Source organism: Triturus cristatus, chromosome 5_1 (assembly GCF_964204655.1).
Source record: "Triturus cristatus chromosome 5_1, aTriCri1.1, whole genome shotgun sequence".
NCBI lineage: Eukaryota > Metazoa > Chordata > Amphibia > Caudata > Salamandridae > Triturus > Triturus cristatus.
This window is the reverse complement of record NC_140587.1, coordinates 567023330-567043427: the sequence shown is the minus strand read 5'-3', so window position 1 is coordinate 567043427 and position 20098 is coordinate 567023330. Positions and strand designations below refer to the sequence as shown.

General features: G+C 44.7%; 1 protein-coding gene across 1 annotated transcript in view; it reads right to left on the bottom strand.

Moving 5' to 3' along the window:
* The window catches only part of SLCO5A1 (solute carrier organic anion transporter family member 5A1), a 399251-nt gene that overhangs the window by 158342 nt on the left and 220811 nt on the right, over window positions 1-20098 (bottom strand). The window lies entirely within an intron of this gene.

Here is a 20098-nt window from a genome sequence, read left to right as displayed (position 1 = left end):
CCTTTATCTAGTCACTTTGCACCTTATTTGGAGGTGCATCTTTCGGGCCCTTGGGGGTCGGTGGTTCTTTTGCCGGGCGTGGCGGGGGTCCTGGTAGGTCTCCTAGCCCCTTCCTCTGGCCTCTTCTCGGCACCTGCCTTCCCCTGGTGTCGGTTGTTCTATGGTGCGAGCGTGCTGTTGTGGGCTGCTTGGCTTCCGCCCTGGCTTTCTGCTGCTGTTTGTTCCCTTCGTGGCCTGGTTGTGGCTGGTTCTGTTGCCTTTCTCTCTGGCCTCTGCGATTAGGGGTTTCGGGCTGTGGTTCCTGTGCCACTTCTTCCTGGTCAGTGGGGGCACTGTGTGGTGGCCTCCTGTCATTGCTACTGTGTTTGTGGTTCCAGTTAACTGGCTTCTTGGGGGGCCTGTGAGGATGTCTGCTGGGTTGGGCTTTGGGCCACCCTGTTGGTGGCTCTTGCTATTCTGGCCCTCTTGCGGCTGGTTTAGGACTTGCTTCGGGTAGTTGTCTTTTGTCTGGTCCTGTCTGTTGTGCTTTTGGTCAAACCCTGGGTGTGTGGTTGGGGTTGTCGTCCTGGGTGTGTGTTGTTTGGGCCAGGGTCTTTCTGTTGGCCCTGTCTGGTCTTAAAGTTCCTCTGATCTCGGTGGTCTTGTTTTTTTTTGCCTCTTCTCTCTGTTGGTTGCTGTGCCTTGTGGTTATGGGGTCTGCTAGTGTCCGCCCCTCAGTTTTCCTTGAGCAGGGTCCTGTTGTTGGCCTCGTTCTTGGCTGGGGGTTGTGTTTAGCGGGGTTCTGGCCTCTGGTTCTCCCCAGCCATTTCATGTCCAGATTGGGTCTATGTTTGTGGTTACCTGGTCCTTCTGGTTAGTCTTCGGGGGGCAAGGGGTTCGGATGCTCATTGGTCCTGCTTCCTTCTACCTGGATATTTGTGGGGCGATGTTCCAGGTTGTGTCCTGGTGTACACTGTGTTCAGGTGGGTGCCTCGGTCCTGGCCAGGTGGCCTTTTCTCGTGTCCCGGCTCCTTCTCCCGGTTTGGGGTTATGGTGGTTGTTCTGTGTTGCCGCTGGGGGTTGGGGCTAGCCGTTCCTGTCTCGGGCCTGGTCCTCATTTGGTTCCTCTAGTGGCTGGATCCTTTTGGTTGGGGGCCTTGCTCCTAGTTGGTGGTTCCTCTCTTCCTGGTTTGGTCCTTGTGGCCCCGGACTCGTTAGCTCCTCTGGGTCTGTGCCTTGGTCCTGTTGGCTGGCCTTGTCCTCTTTTTTCTGGATGGGTCTGCTGTAGGTCTTCCTGGTGGTGTTGGGGTTGGTCCTGTTGTTGGTCCTGCCGCCCTTCGTTTCCTGGTTGGATGCACTTTGGGTCAGTGCTGCTACTGAGTTTGGGGGGCTGCCTGGGTGTGTTTGGCATAGCTGCCTTCTGGTCTGGTGGGAGTTCTTCTGGGATTTTCGTGCCCTATGATGTGTGGTGGCAGTTCTGGTTCTCCTTGGCCTTTCTCGTGGGCTTGGGGTCTCTGTGGTTTGCCTCCTTTCCGGTTTTGGCTTGATTGGTCTTTGTATTGTCCCTTTCTTGGCTGGCTCCCTTCTGCTTGGCAGTTTTTGGGTTTGGGTCGGTGGGGCCTGGGTACCCTGCTAGCCCTTTTTGTCTGTGAAGGGCTTCCTCCTTGGTGCCCCTTGTGGCTTCTGGTTCCGGAGTGCTGGTTCCTGCGGTCCTTGGTTGTGTCCTTGTTGGTGTGGTGCTGGCTTCCTGGTGTGTCTGGTTGCCTTGGGCATTCTTCCTTGTGAGGCCCCCTCGGCTGTCCTTCTGTTGTGGGCAGTCTCGGGTGCTTCCTTGGTAGCGGTGTTGGTTCGGGGGTGTTCCCGGTGTGGTTGGCTGCCCTCTGGTTGTCAGCGCCGTTGGTTTACTTTTTTTGGTCACCTTGGTCATCTCCTGCCTGTTCTGGGGGGTGCAGTCCAGTTGGTTGGTTGGGTGCGTTGCAGGCTGTTTGCTACTGGTGGTGTTTTCCTGTGTTTCTCCCCTTTTGCGTCGGTTGGGCTGCTGCTTTTATTGTGGTGTCCTGAGTGTTCTTGGGGGTTTGGAAGGCCGGGTTTCTGGCTTTGGTATTCTCCACTTGTAATAAATGGGACCTGAGGGTAATGCCCTATTACTTAATGGTAATCTTCATTACTCCTGGTCTTGTTGTCCTCATCCCAATAATTGCGCCCCTCCCTCCCTCCTAGATGGCCGGCCTTCCTGTTGGTGGCTTGCTAGTTACAGGGGAATGTTGGGTAAGTACTGGTTAAGTACTACCAGTGGGAGGGGATGGGGTAGTGGCCATTTTCAGGTCAGGAGACACTATCCCCCAGGGCCTGCCCTTTTTAAATATATATATATATATATTATTTAATGGGAGGTAGGCCGCACACCCACCCTCCCCTGGGACTAGGCCTTTGTATTTCTTTTTTACAATAGAAAGGGGGGAGCATTTTGCCCCCCCCTTTTTTGACGGATCAGCCTGAAACTTTCAACACAGCCACATGAACAACACAAACAAGCATTTGCAATGCAAATAGGTCTAGCATTTGTGAGTTGGAGCTATTGACATTGTAAATGGCAATGTTTTTTACCTACACATTTTATTTTTGGAGTGAATGTATGTAGTGTGCAAAATCCCTTGGAAAGGTCCTGCACTTCGTAATAAATATATTGAAAAAGACGCAAAGTGTGGATTGAGTCAACAATTGCTTGGCACGTACCTCATGGGTGAAGTGTTGCCACACATTCACACCGTGGTGCTTTACTAATGCGAAACTCATTAATAAAAGCAGTGCTTACAGACTAACCAACGCAATCGGGATCGGAGCATGTGAATCCGATTACCGGCTTCTCTTTCATTTTCTGGACTATTTGACTCACTCACCTGCATCTTGGTTATCCCCCAAACACTGGGAGGCAATGACGTTTGCCAAGGGGGCGGGGGCAGGGGGCTTCGGGCTACATGAAAATGTATTCATTGCCTAGTTGTCAAAGGTCGCCCGGTGCTATTAGTTAAAAGTGTGCAGATTTCATTAAGATATTAAAAGTACTTTACTCGCATCTATGAGAAAATCAACATTAACTACACAAAATGCCAGAATGCGTGTCAGTTTTCACAGTGTTTTAGACAGTACTGGGTGCTTAGTTTCATTGCATTCATTTTTGTATTTACTCTTTTACACAGCATCCAAAGTAGGTTACCTAACCCCAAAGCCCCGAGTTGTTAAATGACCCATAGAAGGGAGTGTTTTACAGTTGAGCAAATGTGTCCAAATTTAATTTTGGTAGTGCCATGGAATGAACAGCCAATGAGGTACTCGATGAGCAGGTATTTAACTACACCTTCAAAACATACGGTATTGTTTCTGTTTGTTTGTACACAACCACCTCTCTGAATGTGTTTATTAACACAGAGCTTCATCTACCAGACAGTGCTCACAGAGGGGCGACTAAAGCACAGAACAAAATGTATTCATTTATCCTGAGTGTGAAGGCACCCGGAAGGGTTAGGTGCCCACCCAGAGAGGCTAGGGATCCCAGCGCTTCTATAGACTCTGCCGTGCTCCTCTGCACTAGCAGGGCACAGCTCAGAATCTGCCACTTCTGCTGAGAATAGGTGAGGGGAATGAGTTTGGGGCATGCAGGAGTTACCGGCAGATTTCCAGGTTATTGAAAGTGATGATTCTGACGTGAGGCAATGGAGACTGACTTTGCCTGTTTGTCTGCACCAGTCTATTTCCCTACCATCTACCGGGCTCACTGTCATGTATCCATTCCTCTCTCTTTGTTAGAGGTGCACGAGCCAATATATTAATTAACAGGTAGAGCCAGCCGGAGACAAGCCAAGAGTGTACGAGTCAGTGGGTGAGCCGTGAAAATGATCGGCATGTTAATCATACAGTAAACATGATGTAAATGTGCAATAATGTCTCTTCAGAATTCAAAAAAGTGCATTTCTTTAGTGCATCACCTCAGTACACAAGATTATAGCACTGAATTGAGAGGAAGTTATTAAAAATGCTCGTTTAAAGCATGAGTTAAAACACTGCCGCTCCTGCCGCCCGACACAATGCCATTTGTGAACTAAGAGGCGTCAGTTGCCATGCATATCCTGAATGTTGCCTAGAGTCTTCTTATATTTAGAGTAGCATTAAAATCTAGTTCATTAAACACGAGAAGTTTTTGTACAGCACGCATCTTTAACTCGCATATTTCAAGGTGGCAATAATAAAGATGAAAACGGAAGTGCCGGCAGGCAAGAAAACACGAATGGGAGTGGAGGGAGCAGGGGAGGGTGAGAAGTCACAGACTGAGGGAGGGGGCAGTGGGGTGGGGAGAGAGGGAAGAAAATAGTGTTAGGAGTAAAGGGGCCAATAGCCGTGGAAGGATACAAATGATGAATGAGGAGGGACTAACAAGCCTCAAACCAATCGGAAGGCAGCATTTAAGACAAAAGCCACTGGGAAGAGAGTGGGTGGAGCTTCCACGAAGCTTACACACTACAGTATATACTGCATGTCTCACAAAGCGATGACAGTGCATTAGCGCTGCTACGCTAGGCGAGACCTAAAAGAAAACAGTGCCAGGAGTAAAGGGGCCAATAGCCGTGGAAGGAAACAAATGATGAATGAGCAGGGACTAACAAGTCTCAAACCAATCGGAAGGCAGCATTTAAGACAAAAGCCAATGGGCAGAGAGTGGGCAGAGCTTCCACGAAGCTTCCGCACTACAGTATATACTGCATGCCTCGCAAAGCGATGGCAGCGCATTCGCGCTGCAACGCTAGGCGAGACCTAAAAAGGGGAAGTTCTATGAAAGTTTCATGGAGATTCGTCAAGCGGCGCCTAAATTATGGAAACTTTGGTCCTAACTATAACTACCTTCTAGTGATCGCCAGTCGGATATATATGTATATATCAAACACACGCTGTTTCTCCTCGGAATAACAGCAACCGCAGACATCAAAGGCTTTCAAGCCGCAGTATATTTTAAGCAGAGAGCTGCAACTCGGCACGTTTCGGGACCAAGTCCCTTGTTCACGAGTACCGTGGCTTTATTTACATTGTGTTTAAATAAACATGTGACTTACAAAAAATGATAAAACGTGAAGACAGACTATCATAAAGAAGTTACCTCACTTCTTTCTAACAACTATGCTTTCATATTTGTTGTTATTTTATTGATGGATAAGTGTACAAAAGGTTTCATCATTGTGATTACCGCTTGGGATAGTCTTTCTTTTATGTCCATGTGCAGTACATTTAAATGAGCCAACAGGTACAAATTGTTCTATTAAAAACTGCTAACTGAAATTATAAATTAGCGCTTGTCACAAAAAGTAAATTAGCATTGCGATAGCAATATGAAAGCATAGTTGTTAGAAAGAAGTGAGATAACTTCTTTATGATAGTCTGTCTTCACGTTTTATCATTTTTTGTAAGTCACATGTTTATTTCAACACAATGTAAATCAAACCACGGTACCCGTGAACAAGGGACTTGGTCCTGAAACGCGTTGAGTTGCCGCTCTCTGCTTAAAATAAACTGCTGCTTGAAAGCATTTGATGTCCGTGGTTGCTGTTATCCGAGGAGAAACAGCGTGTGTTTGATGTTCTGTGGCTCGCCACCTCACCGCGGATCGTCACAGAAAGAGGAAGGGGTAAGGCTTTGTTTTGGATATATGTATATATATATATATTCACTGAAAAAACCATAGGTTTCAGGCACGTTATAGTTAAGAATTAGCATTTAAAAAACCTTAGAAATTCACTGGAAAAACCATAGGTTTCAGGAGCGTTCTAGTTAGCTGGACTTTTCACTCGTACAAAACCATTGAAATCCCCCCGTTATAGTTAGTTCAGCTAACTATAACTCGCACGCCCGCAATGCACTGCTGATGACGTCACATATTACATCACTCATGACATGGTCAGTGTCATCACTCATTACATCACTGATGACATCTCAAATGACATCACTGATGACATCATCCAGTGAATGAGTGTTTTTCTGAAAATTACATATGTTTTATATATATATATCTCAAGGTCGATGGAAGAATAAATGGGTATATAAGTGTCTAAATGGATGATTTGTTTTTTAAAAATTGATTGTATAACTGACTGATTAAGTGTATCTTAGTGAATACATGGCTTAGTGAGTAATGTTTAAATGTGTAAATATCTGTATCAGTCTCTCACTTTGTGTATAAGTGGCTGCAGGGGGTGGTGAGTAGCTACATGAGTGTCTATATAGGTTATTAGTTTTGAGTATCAGTATGAGTGTCTGAGTGTCTGTATGGTTCGGTGAGGGGTATTACGTAGTGCATAGGTGCATGAATGAGTGACTCACTGTTTGTATGTGTTGAAGACAGCATGTGTGCAGGACTGTATGGGTGGATGAGTGTGTGCATTGGTGTGTTAGTGAGTGATAGACTGTCTCAATAGTGTCTTTATGAGTAACTACATATGTTTTAAACTAGTATATGTGACTATTGGTGTATATAAGTGAGTATATGTGAGAGTGAGAGATTGAAAGAGTTCCTGTATGAATAAGTATGTGTTTTATAAGTGATTGTTTAAAAGACTAAGTATGTGTAAGTTTCTGTAGAAGTAAGTGTGGTGGTGTGTGTATAACTGTATATGCAAGTAAATGGATGTTTGATTCTTTATTAGCATGAGTGACTATGTGTGTGAGTAACTCTATGGATGAGTGGCGTTGTGTAACAGGATGTATAGGTGTGTGAGTACATATGATGAGTGAGTACATGTATGAGTGACTGTATAGGACTGTTGGTGAATGAGTGGATGTCTATGTGGATCTTAGAATTACTGAATAGGTTGTTGTAACTGGTATTGGTATGTCCATTGTTTTGAACATTGTAGTTTCTATTTTTGAATGTGTGTATCAAAGGTTATATTAGGGGAAGAGGAGGTCTGCCACTCTATCACAAGGATGATGTCATCAGTGATGTCATTTGAGATGTCATCAGTGATTTCATGAGTGATGTCACTGACCATGTCATGAGTTATGTAATATGTGACGTCATCAGCAGTGCATTGCGGGCGCGCGAGTTATAGTTAGCTGAACTAACTATAACAGGGGAATTTCAATGGTTTTGTACGAGTGAAAAGTCCAGCTAACTATAACGCCCCTGAAACCTATGGTTTTTTCAGTGAATTTCTAAGGTTTTTTAAATGCTAATTCCTAACTATAACGTGCCTGAAACCTATGGTTTTTTCAGTGAATTTCAAAGGTTTTTTAAATGCTAATTTCTAACTATGCCTACAGAGATAGGACATGTGAAGAAAGAAGACAAAACGCACAGAAAGAAAAAATAGAAATGCAGAAAGAAGCAACAGAAGTCCTCAAAGACAAAGAAAAGTGCAGGAAGAAGGATAACGTGCAGAAAGAACAAACAGAAGAGCAGAAAGAAGCCTTGTTGCAAAATCATCCTGTACCCTCAACTTTTTCAGACGGATACTGGTGGTAACTGAGTCTGACTAACCAGTCCTAGAGCCAGTGCTATGTTAAAAGACACTCAGAATACAGTGAAAACACCTACATACACTAGGGAACACTATGCGTTGGGGTCCCCCTGTGATCAGCATGACCTCCTCTGTAAGCACCTAGTATATAATAGGGCAGGGGATTAAAACTACCTCTTAAAACGCGCCACAGGGCGTGTTTGCACACGTCACCTCAGGCCCCGTCCCCTCACTTCCCCACTGTGTAAACATGCCCTATGACCGTTTTAAGTTGGGAGATTAAGACCCCTTGAATCCTGAGGGTCCCTAGGGTCCAACTAGACCACTAGGTACCTCCAGTAAGCGCCACAGAGCTGCGTTGCATAGAGGTGTAAAAAGGGGTGTGGCCTCAGAACACCTGTCTGCAACGCAGCTCCCTGGCGCACACTGGAGATACCTGTTGGGCTAGTTGGCCCTCAGGGACCCTCAGTATTGAAGGGGAATTAATTCCCCAACTTACAACTGGCCAGTGGGCGCGTTTGCAGAGTGCTGCAAGGAGGGGGCGTGGCCTCCAGCGCGATGCCGGTCTTTTATTTTTTTTATTTTTTTAAGAAGGAGGGCTGTGTGGCCCCCCTTCTTTTTCTAATTTACTGGCCCTGGGGACCCCATCCCCCAGGGCCTGCACCCTAATTTTTTTTGTTGAAAAAAATTAATTTGGCCCTCCCAAGGCCTTAATCGGCCCCGGGGACCCCAACCCCCGGGTCATGGCCTTTTTTTTAATTTAAATTCTTTAGGAGGGGGCTGCGTTGCCCCCCTCCTCAGGCCACTTATGGCTCCGGGGACCCCATCCCCCGGGGCCGGCCTTTGTTTTTTATTATTTTAAAAATATATATATTTATAGAGACACCTAGGACATGCTGGACAAACTGTATGTACCTATCACCATGACGATTTGCGTGATATTCATTAAAAGGTGACTATTCATAGAATGAATGCACATGGAATGTATTTACACCGCTAGTGAAGCTCTGACGTGTCTGACGCCCTACCGTGCCTAATCCCGGCACCCCCGCCGGTGGGTACTCTCCAAATAGACACCCTTGTCGTTTATTTATACAAACATGGGTAGCTATTGACGGGCACATTTAATATACACGCACACCAAGCCATTCAAAGGGGATTCGACAAAAAATCGACCAAATTATGCAAGAAACCCCCCTCACGGTTAATAAAAAACACATCCACTGCCGGATGTGTAATACTTTTTATTTTACTCTCTGGAAAGGAGACGAACCTCACTTGAGAGTCACAGCGTGCTCCTGGCTGAGCCCAATGCTGTGTTACACCCACCAGTGCCCGCCGATTGCCTCACACCTCTGTGTTGTATTCCACCAGCTAGTGCGTATGCTATGACACTCTCTAGCCCATGTGCACTGTAACACCACCCCGTGAATATGTCATGCCACACTTGCCTTCGCACGGGTTATATTGCCCCATCTAACGTGCCTTCCTCGATGTGTATGTTATAACGCACAGCGCTATGCCATACATATTACAATCTGGGATCCATATCTTTGTCACAGTGCACATGCAACGTTACACTCCCCAGCACATATTTTATATTACAACTTTAGAGACTAGTTATGTTACACAACACTGCCCTGTGCATATTACACTCCAAGGCGCATATCGCATAGCACGCGCTAGTGCCTGTGCTATCTCGCGCTCTCCAATGAATCTGTCATTGCGCACAATGTATTGCATATTATATTTCACGCCCCAGTTCATCTTATATCACACTTTTTGGTGCATAGTTTATACCATATACTACATCTAGTTTTCATTTTCAATCGTGCTCTCAGGACTATGTTCTATATAACACTGCGTCCACCTACCCTTTTCACAGGCATTACATTTTGCGATGGGGTGGAGGGTCAGGGGGTGTTCTTGCCAAGTGAGCCCGGAGTCACAGTCACAAACGTCCTCTTCTTCCTGAATAAAAGTGAGATTATGCTGCATACTTGTTCATATTTTAAGTAGTTCGCACAGACACACATTTTAAAAACAATAAAGTTCCTAATACCCACCTTCTCTGAACAGTTAGCTTGCTGCCCCATCCACCTCCTCCCTGTCCTCTGTTGTCTGAATCCATGGACTAGCCTCCTCCCTCCTGCCATGCATGGTCTGATGTGCTGCAACTGCCCTCCATTTAGCATGATGTACCAGTCCACTCCTCCTGCCCTCCATTGCCCAATTCTATGGCCCATCATTGACCTCCTGCTTAGCCTCTGTGCTTAGCTTGCTGCCCGATTCTCCTTCCCCCTGCCCTCCGATGTCTTTGTGCATGCCCCTGCTCCATCCTTTTTGCCCACTATGTTCCATGGACCTGCCACTCCTATCTACTCTGAGTGTTCTGTTGAGCTGCCACTCCCCTCCCACCTGCCTAGCATTGTCAGATGACTGTAACCTGTCCCTGCCACCTCCACCCTGCCTGTCCACATGCCATGCCCCTATCCCCTTCCTCCTGTCCTCCATGGTCCATTTTACTGCCACACCCTTCTGCCCTCCCTGATCTGTTGTGCTGCAACTGCTCCTCCTGCCTGCCCAGGTCCTGACCCTCCCTTCTATCCTCCATGGTCCTTTGTGCATGCCCCTGCACCCTCCTTCTTGCCCATCATAGCCATTGTGCTGCCACTAACCCTCCCGCTTGCCATGCATGGTCTTCTGTGCTGCCATGGCCCCTCCCACCTTCCCTGTGTGGTCAGCTAGCTGCCCCTGACCCCCTCCCACCTTCCCTCCATGGTCTGTGTGTATGCCACCATAGTCGCATTGTTGCTCTCCATGGTGTGTCTTGTTTCTAGTGCCCATCCTGCCTGACCTCCATGGTCATCTTGCTGCTCCTGCCCTGCCACCTTGCCCCCAGCCCTCTGTTTCCATGTGCAGACACCCTATTCCCTCCCTCCTGGCTTGTCTGTTCCATTGTAATACCCCTGATCCGTCCCTCCTGCCCTTTATGGTCTGTTATGCTGCAGCTTTCTCTCCTGTCTGTCCATTATGGTCAGCTAGCTACCATTTCCTCTTTCCCATCTGTTCTCTGTTGTCCATGTGCATGGTCCTGTCCCCTCCCTATTGCTTTCTATGGATTGTTGTGCTGCACTCCCGTCCCGCATGCGCTGTGTGGTGTATTGTGCTACTGCAAACCCTGATGCCTGCCCTGTAGGGTCAGTTTGGTGCACCTCTCCATGTCCCTCCTGTCCTCTGTTATCCGAGTCCATGTCCCTACCCCAATTCCTCCTGCCTACCATGATTCAATGTACCATACTTGCGAACATTTTGAACTTGGTAAGAGGGAGATTTTGAAAAAAAACTGGTGTTTTGATTTTCCCCTTTGAGTTACATTGAATAAGAGGAGATTGTAGACAGGAAACAGATCAAATAAAGCCCATTTGAGCTTAAAAACATTGGACTGGCTGAAACGGGTCTGTTGGCATGTATGGTTGTACTACCACTGCCTCTTCCTTCTGCCATATAGACAATGGTCTATTATATTGCCACAGCCTCTCTTGCCTCTCTTGCCAGTCCTGTATTGTTGGTTTGTTGCCCCTGCCCCCCTTTCCACTGCCCTCCATAGTCTGTTGTGCTGCCACTGCCCTTCCTGCCTGCCCAGTGTGGTCAAATTGTTGCCTCTGCACTCTCCTACCTGCCTTCAATTTTCAGAGTCCGTGCCCCTGGCCTCTGCCTCTCAACAGTATCCCAATGAACAACTAGATTGCTAACATTCTATATTTATTACAAAAGTGTGGAACGCCTGACGTCATCTTGATGTAATCAAAACTGTAATACCTAGAGTATTTCCTTTAGAAATTACATATATGAGAGGGTCTTATTTGCATCAAAATTATGGTTAGTGCTCTAAAAAACTAAAATGAGGACATATTTTCTGAGTTTTCAAATAGCGACAAAGAACTTTTAAATTATTTGTAATCTTTATGTTTTTTTATCCAGTTGACCACTTGATTAAATGTTGCACCTTGGCGAGAGGATGTGGTGTTACTTCCAGAGCTGCAGACTTTGCAACTGGGGAACCAGGTTGGAGTTTCTGCTTCAGCTCAACATTCTGTGATTGTGGTCAAATCACTTAATCTCCCCATGTCTACAACCAAAATGAATTTGATCTTGTGTGATGTAACCAATGCTCATGTAAAGCATTCCAATACCTGACAAGTCTGCACTAAATAAAACTGCAAATACACAACAAATAAGTGTTTTGCACACTTCTGTCATTGGGCTACATGTGGGCTACATCTGGGTGATATTTGTGCTGCATTTAGGCTCTTTTGTGTCTGGTGGCCATCTTGGGAGATTTATTTGTTATGAAGTTTCCTAATTTCCTCATTTACTGCAGTCTCCTCAGTAGGAAATGTTTTCAGTTTTTTACTTTGATTCCATCAAGAAGGTATTCAGATATGTCACACATTTGCCATAAATTCTGAATGTTAGCACTCTAGTTGCTCATTAGATCACTGTAGTTAAGCTACTGCTCACCACGGAAGTCTGCTGCTGGTATTAAAAGTGCATGTTTCAGTCTGCATATCAGAATTTTTTAATGAAATAAAAGAGGATTTGAGAAGTCACTGAAAATGTGCCCTAATTTTTCTTTCTTCAGCACTAATCATAATTTCTATGGCAAAATAAACCCCCTCATTGTGTTCCTTTGTAAATTAAACGTTTTAAGTGTTACCACTTTATTCCAATCAAGATGGCTTCAGGTGTGCCATACTTTTGTCATAAGTAAGACTGTTAGCGCTCTAGTTGTTCGTTAGAACACTCTGGGACATTCTGTCATTGGGCTATACTTGGGCTACATCTGGGTGATATTTGGGCTACATTTGGGCTCTTTTGTCTCTGGTGGCCATCTTGGGAGATGTATCTGTTATGAAGTTTCCTAATTTCCTCATTTACTGCAGTCTCCTCAGTAGGAAATACTTTCAGTTTTTTACTTGGTTCCATCAAGAAGGCATTCAGATGTGTCACACATTTGCCATAAATTCTGAATGTTAGCACTCTAGTTGCTCATTAGATCACTGTAGTAAAGCTACTGCTCACCAGGGAAGTCTGCTGCTGGTATTCAAAGTGCATGTTTCAGTCTGCATGTCAGAATTTTTTTATGACATAGAAGAGGATTTGAGAAGCCAAAATGTGCCCTAATTTTTCTTTCTTCAGCACTAATCATAATTTCTATGGCAAAATGAATCCCCTCATTGTGTTCCTTTGTAAATTAAATGTTTTAAGTGTTACCACTTTATTCCATTCAAGATGGCTTCAGGTGTGCCATACTTTTGTCATAAGTAAGACTGTTAGCGCTCTAGTTGTTCTTTAGAACACTCTGGGAAGCTGCAGTAGAACACAAAGGAATCAACTGACAGTCTCTGCCCTTGTTGGATGTACATGGTATACTGAGAATGTCAGACTTCATTCTCACATGACTGAGAAAGATAATGTGAATTTACAGAAAATATGCTCTCAGTTAGCTTATAGATCACCTTCCAAACCTTTGTGGGTAAAGCATGAGAAAATAGTTTTCTCTCAAACATGATTCATGATATCACAGCAGAAGGCTTTTTCACATGGTAAAATCACCTTAGAACACACCACAATTCCTAAAATGAGTATGGTACCATCAACAAATGATTTATAATGTAACTAAAGTCTTAAAACCTTCTATTAACTGCAATGCTTTTTAATGAGGTGCTATCATGTATATTGGTCCCAAGATGGCTGCCAACACTTCTTGGATGAAGTGCTGACAGCCAATCAGATCTCACGATGAGATCTGTGGTTAGGCTCCACCCAGATATATAAGTGATTTTACTTTTGTTTTTCTCAGGAACTACTGACCGGATTTACACCATTTAAGCAAAAGGCACATGCCTGACCTGAGGACTACCTCTTTGCCAAATTTCAAGTAATTCTGTTCAGCCGTTCGGGCTGTACCTTCGACTAAAGGTCCTATGGGAAAATGCATGGCGTTTTGGGACCCCCCTTTTTTCTCAGCCCCCGCTTGACGAATCACCCCGAGACTTTCAGGGTGAGAGCAGAGCGGAGCGCCCCATTAGTTTTGAAAATTTCACGAAGATAAGTCAACCGGCGCCAAAGTTATTCAAAATAGAATTTTCAGATTTCCTATGGGAACTCGGTCCTAACTATAACTATCTACTGGCGACCGCCAGTAGATAATATATGTATGTATGTATGTGTGTATATATATATATATATATATATATATACATATACATAAAATAAAACACAGGTTGCCTCCAAATGACGAGGCCACATCTCAGCGTGTTGAATCCATTTTATTCCAAGTATTGTCTCAACCATATAGCAGCACACAAATATTGCCAAACACGTTTCGGGCATATAGGCGCCCTTGATCAATGGCACAGGAAACCCCAAAGCAAGAGCAGTCCATCTGAGCAAAATAAATGTTCCGCCCATGAGGGTGTGTGCCGCAGAGAATTCTGGTTGCTGTAGTCAGCTCGAAATCAAATCCCAGTGAGCGCCAAGGGGTCCCCAAATTCACAGTCTTACCCAAGTGGGTATGTGCTGCAGCGAGGTAAAGGAACGATTCCACTCTCCTCAGAATGGACACGCTGTTCCAGAAGTGCTTCTTAGTATACTGCACTCCGGACCCGCTTGTTCTGCAGTGGGGCCTCATCGCAGCCGAGCCAGCCGCTATATACAAAAAAAACACAGGTTGCCTCCAAATGACGAGGCCACATCCCAGCGTGTTGAATCCATTTTATTCCAAGGATTGTCTCAACCAAGTAGCACACAAATATTGCCAAACGCGTTTTGGGCGTATAGGTGCCCTTGATCACTGGCACAGGAACCCCCAAAGCAAGAGCATTCTGACGAGGGTGGAATCATTCCTTTACCTCGCTGCAACGCAAAATAAGTTAGATCCTTGATATTGCCGTTGTGTGTCTCATTGATGTGCCTTGTTACTGGGTAGTTCTTGTCATTATTAGAAACAGCCCTCATATGTTGTAAAATTCAGACATACACCATATGGATGGTGCTGCCCACATAATATTTCTGGCAAGTGCATTGGAGCATATAAATTGCAAAATCACTTCAGCAAGTTAGATGGTTTCGAATTATCCAAGGGATCTTAAGAAGTGGGGACTTGACCTGCTTGGTATTCTGTCCTATAGTGCAGGCCTTGCATTTTATGCATCTAAAAAATGCCACACTAGCCAGCAGCCATCCTTCTGTTATCTTAAGTTCTGGGCTGTTGTTGACCAAGTCCTGCCTCATTGACTGGCCTTTCCTAAAAGTGACTAGCGGTTTTCGTGAGACCACTTCTCTCATTATAGGATCCCTCCTTACCAAATACCAATGTCTATTCAGGCAGTCTCTCACCCTGCTCCGATAGGCATTGTAGGTGGTAATCATCCTTATTTCATCTTTGTTTTTACTTGTCTTCCTCTCTTTTGCCATTTCATTTGGGTATAGAAGGCTAGATCTGGCTATTGTATTTACTTTACTTAGCACTTGATCCATCACAGAGGGCTCGTATCCTCTCTGCCTGAATCTTTCAGTTAGATCTCTCTGTGCATTTTCTAGGACACATGATTCAATGCAGTTCCTTTTTATCCTTAGATGTTCACCATAGGGGATGCTGTTTTTCAATTTTACAGGGTGATGGCTCTTGGCGTGTAAGATGATGTTACCAGCTGTCGGTTTTCTGTAGGCATATGTGTGTAAGGTGTTATTTTTCATATATACTTCTACATCTAGAAAGCATAATCTCATCTCACTGATGGAATAGGTATACTCCAGATTTAAAGAGTTGGTACTTAAACTTTCAGCAAAAGCTTCTGCACTGTTCTTTGAGCCATCCCACACCACAAACAGGTCATCTTTAAACCTGATCCATAGTACCACATTTTTGTCCCATTGCTCCACATACAGCGTTCTGAGCACCTGCTCCTCCCACCAGCCCATATGCAAATTCGCATAGCTGGGGGCGAAGCAGGTGCCCATCGCAGTCCCTCGTATCTGCCTATATGTGTCCGATCCATACATGAAGATGTTATTATCAAGACAATGTCTGCTCATTTCTACCAGCATTAGTGTGTGCTGATGCAGTGTGATAGGTCTCTTGCTGAGATAATGCTTCATTGCTCTCAGATCATCTTCAGGATGGATACTTGTGTACAATGATGACACATCGAGTGTCATCAACAAAAATGTGTCCTTCCATCTGATGTTTTCCACTTTTCTAAGGAAATCACAGGTACCTTGAATATAGGCTGGCAGTGCCTTCACGTATTCCTGTAAGAAGAAATCTAAATACCTTGAAACTGGTTCATATAGGTAACCTATTGCCAAATTGATCGTTCTTCCTGGGGTACGTTGATGTTTTTATGTACCTTAGGAATAAGATACATGATTGGGGTGACTGGATCATCAACCCGCAGGAATCTGTACTCATCCTGCGAGATGAGACCCAGCTCCCTCCACCTTGCTAAGTCTTTGTGCAGCTTTGTTTTTGTCTCTAAGAGGTTGCTGTTTGGTACCTTTTGATAGCACTTGCTATCCTTCAATTGGGACATTGCCTCATCATTGTACATTTTGCGAGGCCATAAAACAACATTCCTCCCCTTGGCCCATTGTCCGACAACAATATCTCTTCTCATCTTGATTTTCTTTACAATCATATCATACTTTTTCTCTTGTTGCCTATTACCTTTCATGAAACCCTCGCTGGATTCAATAGACAGTGATTGTAAATATTTTATAACAGCATTTGTAAATACATTGATTGAGTCCTTAGGGGTCATAGGGAGGAATTTCGATTTTGGTTTGAATGGGGTCTTACTAGTACTATATGTATCAATGCCCATATATTCAACTGTTTCATCCACAGTTCCTGGGTATGTTAATCCCTCACATTCTTTTACCAATTCATGAAGTTGGTGCAATAAATTCAGATCTTCTATTTCCAATAATGCTCTTGAATCCTTTTGTTGTTCCTCTGTTGATTCATTCCCTTGCTGTTTGTGGTAAAAGAATGTTTTCAATTTTAAATTCCTCGTGAATTTAAAAAAGTTTATACGCGTCTGGACGTAGTTGAAATTGGTTTTGGTACAAAATGACAACCCCAGAAAGAGTGTGCTTTTCTCTTCCTCTGTGAGTTTCAAATCAGTCAGATTGATGACCGTTGTCAATACATTGCCTACTTCTTTTGATTCTTGTTCTTGCCCCTGAATGCAATTCCATGCTCTCCCCTTCACTTTTTCCTGTCCCTTGCCACTTTTTTTCCTCTCCACTGAGTTTTAATTGTGTGTTTTGTGTTCTGTCCAAGTGTAAAAAACGCAGCTCGTCCACGACTGTTGGAGGATTCTGGGCATCTCTGTTTCTTTCCGCTTTTCAGGAGATATTTTCTGATTCCGTTTCAGCCTCTGAACTCGGATTGGAACTTACATTTGAGCTTAAATGAGTGATTGATGCTTGTTCTCTAGGTGCTTTGTCTTGATACATACTGCCTGATAATCTTTGGCGTCGTAGATTATCGAAGTGCCGGGCAAACGTATACATCCGGCCTCTCTCATAATCAAGACGATCCCTGGTGAATTTCGTGGCCTTCCGTTCTCTTATGACTTGTTCATGCTTCTTCAGTTTTTCATTGATTTCTTCATCCGTTGCCAGGAGCTCTTCTGATTTCACCAGTTTACTGATTTCCTTGCTCAAAATTTCAATTTCATTCAGAATCTTGTCCCTGTCACGAATTGCGTACTTCACCAGTATTTTCATCATATTATTATCTACCACCATTCGGAGACCTCATTCCTTTTTAACTTCTCCCGCTTTTGTTTCTGTACTTGTATACTTGCTTCTGGCACTTATGCATCCCATCTTTTATTTCGCGCACCCGTGTTCGTATTTTGCTTGTTAAAGACAGCGTCCGCTGCTTCTTTCCTCTCTCTTAGCCAGACATCCATTGTGTCTACCCTCAGTGCTAATATAGCAAACAACGCTTTATAATGTTATTTTGCAGTTTTGTTTTGCGCTTCGGTGTCTCTCCGCCGGATTATACCATCCAGTACCTCTCCCCGCGATAGTTAGTGAAAAGGCCGCTTGAGCTCTGCACTGAGCTTACCCGTTTTACAGGCGTCCTCCGACACACTGCTCCCAGTGGCTCCTCACTCCGCAATCACTGCACGGCTCGCAACTTCAGTCAAATCACGCAGGGGAGCTTCTCGGTATGCGGCAACATGAATCACCAAAACTGCCGGACTCCGTAAAGCTCCTGACCAAGGCTGCATGGATCATGCCGTTTTCCGACTCCAACGGCTCAACATAAGCTACCACACCGGCAAAGACACCAGTCCACTCTTCTTGGTATTTGCTCTATGTTTATTAACTGCTGTAACGTGTTTCGGCGATGAGTGCCTTGATCAAACATTAAGCATCAATTCCAATAGCCATTTTTTATATAAAACAACACTCGGTTTCTTCCGGTCACAAGGTATCACGCAAGTGCTTAATTTTATTAATCCTTTGCATATTATCAGAGGCACCAACTTCGAAGACTTTTTAGAATTTAAGTGCTGATGTTTTCTTACAAACTAATTTATATAGGCACAAATGCATGGTACAATTTCTGTACACTACAACCACAAATTCCCGGTTTCTAATGGAAAGGGTGACTACAACATTTTACACTAGTGCTCTGGAAGTCATGCCCCCTTGGCTTAAAATGCCATATATATCTCAAATGAATTCACTGTGACTCAGTTGTGTTACTCCTAACCAGTTTGCTGCCACCAAACATATGTCGGCACAGTTATCTCACTGTACCCAATTGTATGACTACTTTTTTACAAATATACATCTTCCAGGCAGCTGTGACATGCCACAAAAGTAGTGCAGAGACGTGCCTGCTGCAAAGAACAGATCTGTATTATATGTGGATAGCTGAGTGAATTAGTAAACCCAGCCATCACCAGTGCTTTAAAACAAATGAAGTGTATGTGAGAGAGGGGCTATGGAGAGATGAGGGGCACTTTTTCTGGGTGGTAGTGAGGGAAACCTAGGAGAAGGTTATGGGAGGTGGGGCCCCAAAAATGATTGTCGCAGCACTAAAGGCTGTGATGATGGGTATGTGGCAAGGAGAAGTAATACTGTGTCTTTTTAAAAAAAACATTTTTTTTTGTGTCTTTGAAGGTCATTCTGATTTAGGGAAGAGGAAAAGGTAAGGTGACCGTTGTTATTTACGTTGCACACATCGCTCACACACACACCGACCAACAGTTTTAGAACAACCTATATGACTTCTACATAGGATAGTGTTTTAGAAGAACAGCTTTAGTCAGTAGCAGAGATGGCATCTCAGTGGATGACTACTACGCAAGCACTAACTTATGGAGGACAGCTCTGAGGCAGGATCAGAGACTGAGACAGCAGACACAGAGACAACATCTGAGGGAGAGGACAATTGAGCAGAATCTGGAAGTGATTTTACAGTCTGTGGAGTCCCATCCAACGACTCATCTTCTAGTGATTCTGAGGGACAAGATGAGGACAGTCGTGCTGTCCCTTCGCAAGCACAGTCTGTGTGACGGGACAACAGTAACTTGTTAGACCAACAAGAGAGTAGGCACGTGCGACGGCAAGCACGGATGGGGTGTTCTCTTGGCAGCCTCCCAATTTACTTCAGCCCCAAATTCCACCTTTTATTGGCGACACTGGATGTAAAGTCGATAAAGCCAACTTTTTGCCAATTGACTACGTCCATCTCTTTTTGGATGTTGACTTCCTTGAGCAAACTGTGCATCAAACAAATCTGTGTGTTGAACATTTCTGAGTAAGCAGGGAGACACTCTCCGGCCTCATTCTAGAGCACACAAGTGGACTCCCACTTCATTAGCGGAGTTGAAGAATTTTTTTGGCTTTACACTCAAAATGGGGTTGGTGTATAAACCAACCTTTCTGTCCTACGGGTCCACTCGCACGGTTTGGGTAACCCCCATCTTCGCACCATACATGAGCAGAGATTGTTTTTTTGCTATTTCAGTGCATGCTGCATTTCAATGACAATTCTGCTGCATTGCCCTGGGACCAACCAAACCATGACAGGTTGTTCAAAGTTTGGCCTGTCGTGGAACATTTGTCTGCAAAGTTTCCAGAGATTTACACTCAGGGAAGAATATAGCCATCGATGAGTCCTTGATCCCGTACAAAGAGCGGCTGCTGTTCAGGCAGTATATACGGTGTGAGAGCTCTACTGGCTATGTGTACAGCTTGAGAGTGGATACAGGGAAGGACTCCACTCTAAACCCTGTAGTTTACCCTCCCAAGGTAGGACTCACAGGGAAAATTGTACGGGAGCTTGTCCGGCCACTCCTTCACAGAACCTTTATGTGGCCAATATCTATGCTGGACTAAAGCTGTTCAGTGAGCTGTACAAAGCTGGCACTGTGGCCTGTGGTATAGTTTGTTGTTGCCACAAAGGATTCCCGCAGGAGCTTGTTTGTAAGAAGCTTCCGAAATCCCGGAGCACTGCATTGCATTCCAACGAACTGCTCACAATCAAGGGGCATATTATCAAGCACGGCGTTAAAATTATC